We start from the raw sequence: 7,414 nt of genomic DNA, 5'->3' as shown, positions 1-7,414 counted from the left end.
ATAATTATTTTGAAAAGTCATTTTCACCTAACTAGAAGTATAAAATATGTAAGAAAAATCCCAATTAAAAATTTAAAACCAAATTAAAGACCTTATTACAAAACAAAACCCAACTTATAATTTAAAGTAAAATAAAAACAAGTGTGAACAGGAGCAGTTGTGTGGCCACCTCCGAGTCCCTCGCAGCACCGAATCTCCTAAGATTGAGGATTACCTGCACAGTTAAGAGGAGAGGGTGAGTTTACGAAACTCAGTGTGTAATCCCCTATCAGTCAAACAGTAAACAACATATAGTAGCGGTCTAGGCCTAGGCCCTATTCAGTGACAATAAAATGAAGGCCTTACCCCAATTCAGTAGTAGTGTGGGCCTTAGCCCAATACAGTAACATTACAGTATGGAAAATACAACCCATTCCAATCCAACCAGCACACCACTCCGTACCACCAACACACCATGTAGGGATAAAATCGACCCACCCAGCCAACACACCAATATCACAGTAAAACTGCTAGTAATAGAATCGTAGCAAAGCTGCCAGTAACAGTATACGTGGCAAAGCCACCAGTAGGTCCACAGTCGTCTTGGGCGACCTGTGTGACCTTATTAGTACAATACATTTCCTCCAAATATAACAACGCAAACCCATGCAATATGTCGTGACATAATATCATACGTGTATGCAAAATGTCATGCTCAATCATAGTCATACATATCATAAGGTCATAACAGTCATTTCATCTTCGAGGGGTATAAAAATCATTTTACCCTATGGGGTATTTCGGTCATTTTATCCTTCGGGGGTATTTTGATCATTTTACCCTTCAGGGGTATTTCAAACATTTTACCCTTCGGGGATATTTCGGTTATTTTACCATTAAGGGGTATTTTGGTCATTTTACCCTTCTAGGGTATTTCAGTCATTTTACCCTTCGAGAGTATTTTGGTTATTTTACCCTTCAGGGTTATTTTGGTCATTTTACCCTTTAGGGGTATTTTGGTCATTTTACTCTTTAGGGGTATTTCGGTCATTTTACCCTTCAAAGGTATTTCGATCATTTTACCCTTCAAGGGTATTTCGGTTATTTCACCCATCGAGGGTATTTTGGTCATTTGCCCATAACTCTAAAGTTGGGCTTGCCACTTGAGCGATCGCACGCCTGTGTGGTCTCAAACCCCGTGTTTACGACTTTTCGCCGATCTACGGTTGTAGTGGGTGATTACACACTTGTTGCTATTTGCAGATTCCCTTTGTTCCGAACACTCTTATTTCGAAAATTAATGATCATCGCACCCCAGGCAATATGCCAATTAACCTCGACCACCACCAGTTAGGAATGGAAGTAATGCAGGTTGGAGAAAGCGACGAAAACCTTGAAAAGGTCGCCAATCTCCCATCGAGAACAAGGAACAAATGAGATATGATATATATCTCTCCACAACAACAACCTCCCCAAATCTCAATATTCTCTCCTCAAATCTCTCCAAATATCCCTCCTCAATTCTCTCTATGACTAGTTCAAACACCATCTAGCAATATTTTAATCCAACTCTACCACCCACACAAATTAGGCAGCAAAATAAATACTCCCTTTTTGATGTGCCACCACTTGAACCTTAGGCGCCATGTACACTCCACATGCCCCTTACCACTAGACCAACAACTCCTTTGTATCATATTTTGACCATAATAATTTAAGAACCTACTATCTAGATCCAAGGATTTTATTCATTTAAAATAAAAATTTTGCATAAGCCAAGGCTTGAACCCCTAACTTCTCAGACACTTCCAAACACTCCTAAATCACTTAACCACTAAGCAAACATTCATTTATGTCACTTCTTTGCACAACTAAATATTTATGTGCAGTCTCCTAACTGTTCTCTTGTTCAAAACATATTTCTTCTAGGCCCAAAATTAGGGGTGTTATAGATTTGGTTAGTTGTCTAATTATGCTCTTTTGTTTGATTTGCTAAATTATTTATTATTGTTCAAAAAGAAAAATAAGAAGAAGATGAAGAAAATCAAAAAAAATATTTATTGATTATTATTTAGTTCTATGAGCTTAAACAATTAAATTAATATTTTGAGAAGAAGCTCGTTTTCTTATTCTTGAATAGTTCTTAATTTATTCACTTTCTTTTAATTCAACATTTGTTTATTTTTCTAGTTTGGTAATTTATCAATTCGATCTCAATTTTAACCAACTTTTTAAACCTTTCTCCACACCCTTAACTTAAGCTCCATTACAACCTTTTAAAGACCTTTTGATTTGTTTTTCATGCAAGCATAAGTAATGACTTTTCTTATTTGACTATTGAGTTATTCTTGAACCTTAAACACTTCGAGTGATTTGAATGAACCTTTAGTGAGGATGTTGATTCTTGTCGATTTTGAATTAAAGGTAATTACTTAGATAAGGGGAAATCTATGTTTCAATGCTTTAAAAATGTTTGACATTGATTGTTTAAATCTTTAGTGCTCTTTTAGTTGAATTATCAATGTATGCTTATTTGTTAATCATGTCGAAACATTATTGATGTGAATTATGTGTTAAGAAAGATTAATTTTAATTGTGAGTTCAGGATTTTGCTTGAGGACATGCAAAAGCTTAAGTGTGGGGATATTTGATAATTCATAAAAGTAACATATTTTTAATCCCATTCTTGATGCGTTTTTTGATGATTTATTATGTAAATTAGTGAATTTAATGCTTCTTATCTTTTAAATTCAAGTTTCTATACTTAGGTGAGCATAGGAGAGTGAAAGGAGCAAAAAACAAGCCAAAATTAGACAAAAAGAGCAATTTTCAAGATCCACATGGCCTGCCCATTTCTACATGGGCTGAGCACATGCCTATGCAAGCCACGCGGGCTGGCCACACGCCCATGTGTCAGCCCATGTCGATTTCGCAATTTGCTTCCCAAATACACGAAAAGCCCAAATTTTTAGGCTTTTTAAGCATTCTAATGTCTATAAATACCAATTAGAAGAAGATCTATGGGACACTCAGAGAAGATTGAAGAAAACACTCGAAGAAAGCCATCGGAATCAACTTGGAAGCAAATCTCCCTCAAGATCGAATATCTCCATTTAATTTCTTTCAGAGTTTTATTGAGTTTCTTTATGTCTTGTGGTTATCCTAACTTTGAGATGTTTATATTCAGGATTATGAACTAAATTCCCTAGATATCGAGGGAGGATGAAACCAATGATGAATCTTATTATTTGATTTCTAATTTACATGATAAATACTTGATTCTTGTTCTCAATTATGTATGCTAATTTATTGTTTTAATATTTCTGTGATATTAATTCATGTTTAATGTGCTTATTTCAGTGGAGCAAAAGTCACTGTTTAAGAGTAGATTTAGTATAATTGAGTGGAGTTGCATGCAATCCTAGAAATAGGACGACATAAATCTATCGGATTAGAGTCAAATCTAATAGGGGAATCCATAGATCAAGTTAATGCATCAGTAGGGGTTTTAATTAGAAAGAGATTTCAATTAATCAACCCAGAGTCAGTTGTTCTTACTCTTGAAAGATATATTAACATAATTTAGGGATTTCTACGAATCAAGACACAAGTGAATAAATCGTTTAATTCAGAATAATAGGTGAAGTCTAGGTGGATTCTTTCTTGGGTACTGTCTATCTCATTGGTTATCTTCGATTATTTTCCTATTTCATTCTCTATTGCGTTATTTGATAAATTAGATTAGTAAATTTAGATTAAAAACAATCACTCCAATTTGTCGGCTAAAAAATAGAAAAACGGTAAATACTAGTACTTTTAGTCATTGTGGATACGATATTCCCTACTCACCATAACTATACTATTATTCGATAGGTGCGCTTTTCTTAGTCATATTTATAGTTAATTTAGTGATCATCAGTTGTATGCATGCGAACATAGTTCAAAATTTCACGGTCCAAGTTTAGAAAACCTAGGCTTTGATGCCACCAAATGTAACCTCCCCAACCCAGCCTTGACGTTAAACTTGAATTCGAAAGATTACATTAGCCACCAAAATGATCTAGTAAGCTATCGACGTTTTGAAAACAAATATTTTTAAACATTTGTTTAGCTTTAGAGGAAAACTTAGCTTATTATCGATTTATTTATTACTCAAAATTTTAGTATTATTTAGTATGTGAATTATTGATGTGTTTTCTAGAGTTGTGTACATGTGTATTCAGTGAGCTTTCCCAAGCTCATTTCTTTACTTTCTTCTCCCTTTGCGATAAGTAGTGCGCAGGATAACGAGGTGGGCAGTAGTCTAATGATCCATCACACAAACTTTATTTCTACAATATGTGCGCCAAGCTTATAAAACCCCAAAAAGGCAATATGGGACATTTTCAGGCTAGAGACTTAGAAATGGGACTTAGATAATTTTAGAAATTTAAAAACAATTTTTTAGAGGGTTGTAATTGGATTTTTTGGTCTATTTTAAATTTTCAGATTTTTTAATCTCTATGTTTGATTGTTTGGTTGAATTTGCTATTTGAATTATATGATATTGCCCATATAAACTAACGAGACATTTTGTAGCTAGTCGAGCCTGTCAAAATCTAAGTACGCCTTATTCTGCTTATTATATGACTTCTAGTTTGATTTAGAAAGGCATGCTCTTAGGAGTAAATGCTTGTATGAAATATTTTGTACATGTATGGTGAGTATGGATGGTTGGTGTGATTTGTGGTAGTTTTTCGGAGAGTCACCTTGGTGGCTAATGTGTCGCTCAAAATTCGAGTCAGACCGTTCCGACCAAGTTTGGGGTGTCATATAGATCTTTACTCGACTAATCCAAATTCGAGCTCTATTTAAATTTTTTTTACCATAAAAGGTCATATTAGTTTAAAAACTTGATAACTTTTCTCAATTTAATCCTTAAATTTAGATTCCATTAAAGTATGCTAAAATGATATTATTAAATTTTTCTATGCCATCACCTGATTTTTTAATTAATATTTTAATATATTTCTTGTATTTTTTAGATTTTAAAATTTTAAGTGATGGCGTCGTAGATTAAAAGTGTTACATCATCCGAATCCAAGTTCATGACAAAATTTCCCAATTTTGTCAAAAACAAATGTGGACCAAGATGAAAAGAATTTATTTCATTTAGGACTAAATATTTGTTTATCCTATATTAGTAACCTTAATGAAAATATTGTTGCTTTGTTGATTGTAGGTTCTGTTAGATTATCGTGTCTACAATTCAGAAACATGAATTGCATGAGAAACCTTATCATTACAGAATTATCATCTTTCTTAGGGATTTCCATCCCTCAATTCTTCAACCAATATTAGAACCCATCCCATCATGGCCTCGCTCACTCTGATGCAGCCTGGGTAACTTTTTTTATTTTTTTTTAAAAAACTCCAATCACATATTCTTCAATGATAAAATAGGGTGAAAAAAGTGAATAATTTTTGCAGTTCAATGCATTCGTGGACACCGTGTTCTCACTACCGACGATGGTGGGATTGACGGTGGCGGTGATATTAGACAGCACGATAGAAGTGGAGAAATCAAAGAAAGATAGAGGAATGCCATGGTGGGTTAAGTTTAGATCATTTAGAGGTGATAATAAGATTTAAGAATTTTGTACTCTGCCTTGTAATCTTAATAGGTTTTTTCCACCAACCTAAATTTCCCAAAATTAGGCTTGATAATTGCATATATTTTACCAGTTTTTTCTTTGGTAAATATGGGTAGTAGTAGACAGCAATTCGTGTAATTGTGGATGCTTGGAAAGTGGTGGTGTTATTGATGTGGGTGGTGTTATTGATGTTGTTGCAAAGTTTGGTGCAAAGGCAGACGAGAAAACAAATTTGTGTAAGGGAAGCAAAATATCATGAAACTTTATAGTCAGCATATAAAAGCATGCATAACTATTTTTCAAGTCTCTTATCTTTATATGTATCTTCTTCATTTTTTTTATTTGGTTTTATCCATTTTTGGATGCTTGGAAAGAAGCATGTGCCTCGACATCTCCGGCAAAAATTGTGATTCCTAAAGGGATATATTTTTTAAGTACATCTACCTTAGATGGTCCTTGCAAGGCTCTTATTGAGCTTCAAGTTGAAGGCACTGTGAAGGCTCCGATAGACCCTAGTACTTTCAAGGAGCCTAAATGGATTGCCTTCAATAGAATTGAAAATTTCAAATTGTCTGGCGGAGGAGTTTTCGACAGCCAGGGAACCACTGCTTATAAAAGGGAAGGTTGCGAAAAGCATGATTATTGTGATTCACTTCCTATTGTAAGTTATTTTTTTATTGAGAACTTATGACCTTTGTTTTTATAAATATTAAGTAATAATTATTTTTCTTTCATTCAAAAATTAAAAAAAACCTAAGGTTTGATTTTTTTTAACTAACGCAATGATACAAAATATAACTACTAAAGACAGCAAGCAGTTCCACGTTAATTTTCTAGTATGCAAAAACATTACTTTTGAACATTTCACCGTATATACACCTGGAGAAAGCCCAAACACAGATGGGATTCACATCGGGAGATCAAATGGGGTCAATGTTCTTAACACGGAGATAAAAACTGGTGATGATTGTGTTTTAATTAGGGATGGTTCCTAAAATTTGGTTATCAATGGAGTAACTTGTGGACCAGGACATGATATTAGTATTGGCAGTCTCGAATTGTTTAAAAATGAAGAACCTGTTGATCGAGTTACAGTAAAAAACTGCACCATGACTAATACTTGCAATGGTGTTAGAATCAAAGGTTGGCCAGGTGCTGAACCCGGCACTTGTTCGAACATTCACTTTGAAGATATTTTGCATTGTGAAAATTTGGAACTTGCCAACATTGAAATTACGTACAGTGGACCGACTAGACCTGCAGTATCACAATGTTTGAAAGTGAAGCCCAAAGTTAGTGGCAAACAAAATCCAGCTGCATGTTTTGCCCCTATCCCAGCAAAACCTACCCCAACTACTTAATCAATAGCATAGGTATAATTTTTTTTATGAGGTTGTAACTCCTATAATTATATTTATTTTGCAAACAAATTTTGTTTTGTTTTACATTCTATGTTATTAAGAATATTTTTCTTAAACTTAATTATTTTTAAAAATACACTTCAACAAAAAAATTGCAATGTGATAACATTTTATGCATTTAGGCTTACAATATAATTATTTTTAAAATACTACTTGAATCGATACTATTTAATTATTTTGATTTTTATTTATCCAAATTTGATTTTTTAATTATAAAATTGGCATAATAAAAATTTTAATCATCAATATTTATATGTGTATCAATATTTATAATTTGATTTTTTATATAGTTTTTTATGACTCTTTCACCTTAAAAGCTAAAAAATAAATTTATCAATTAAATTTGATCCAAAATACATTAAAATCAAAAATCTAAAAATT

General features: G+C 33.3%; 1 pseudogene; it reads left to right on the top strand.

The window, feature by feature from the left end:
- The first annotated feature begins 5,487 nt into the window (after nucleotides 1-5,487).
- On the top strand, nucleotides 5,488-6,973 carry LOC128033837 (polygalacturonase-like; annotated as a pseudogene).
- Nucleotides 6,974-7,414: the final 441 nt, after the last annotated feature.

Source organism: Gossypium raimondii, chromosome 2, assembly GCF_025698545.1.
Source record: "Gossypium raimondii isolate GPD5lz chromosome 2, ASM2569854v1, whole genome shotgun sequence".
Taxonomy (NCBI): domain Eukaryota; kingdom Viridiplantae; phylum Streptophyta; class Magnoliopsida; order Malvales; family Malvaceae; genus Gossypium; species Gossypium raimondii.
This window is presented reverse-complemented; position numbering and strand designations above follow the sequence as displayed.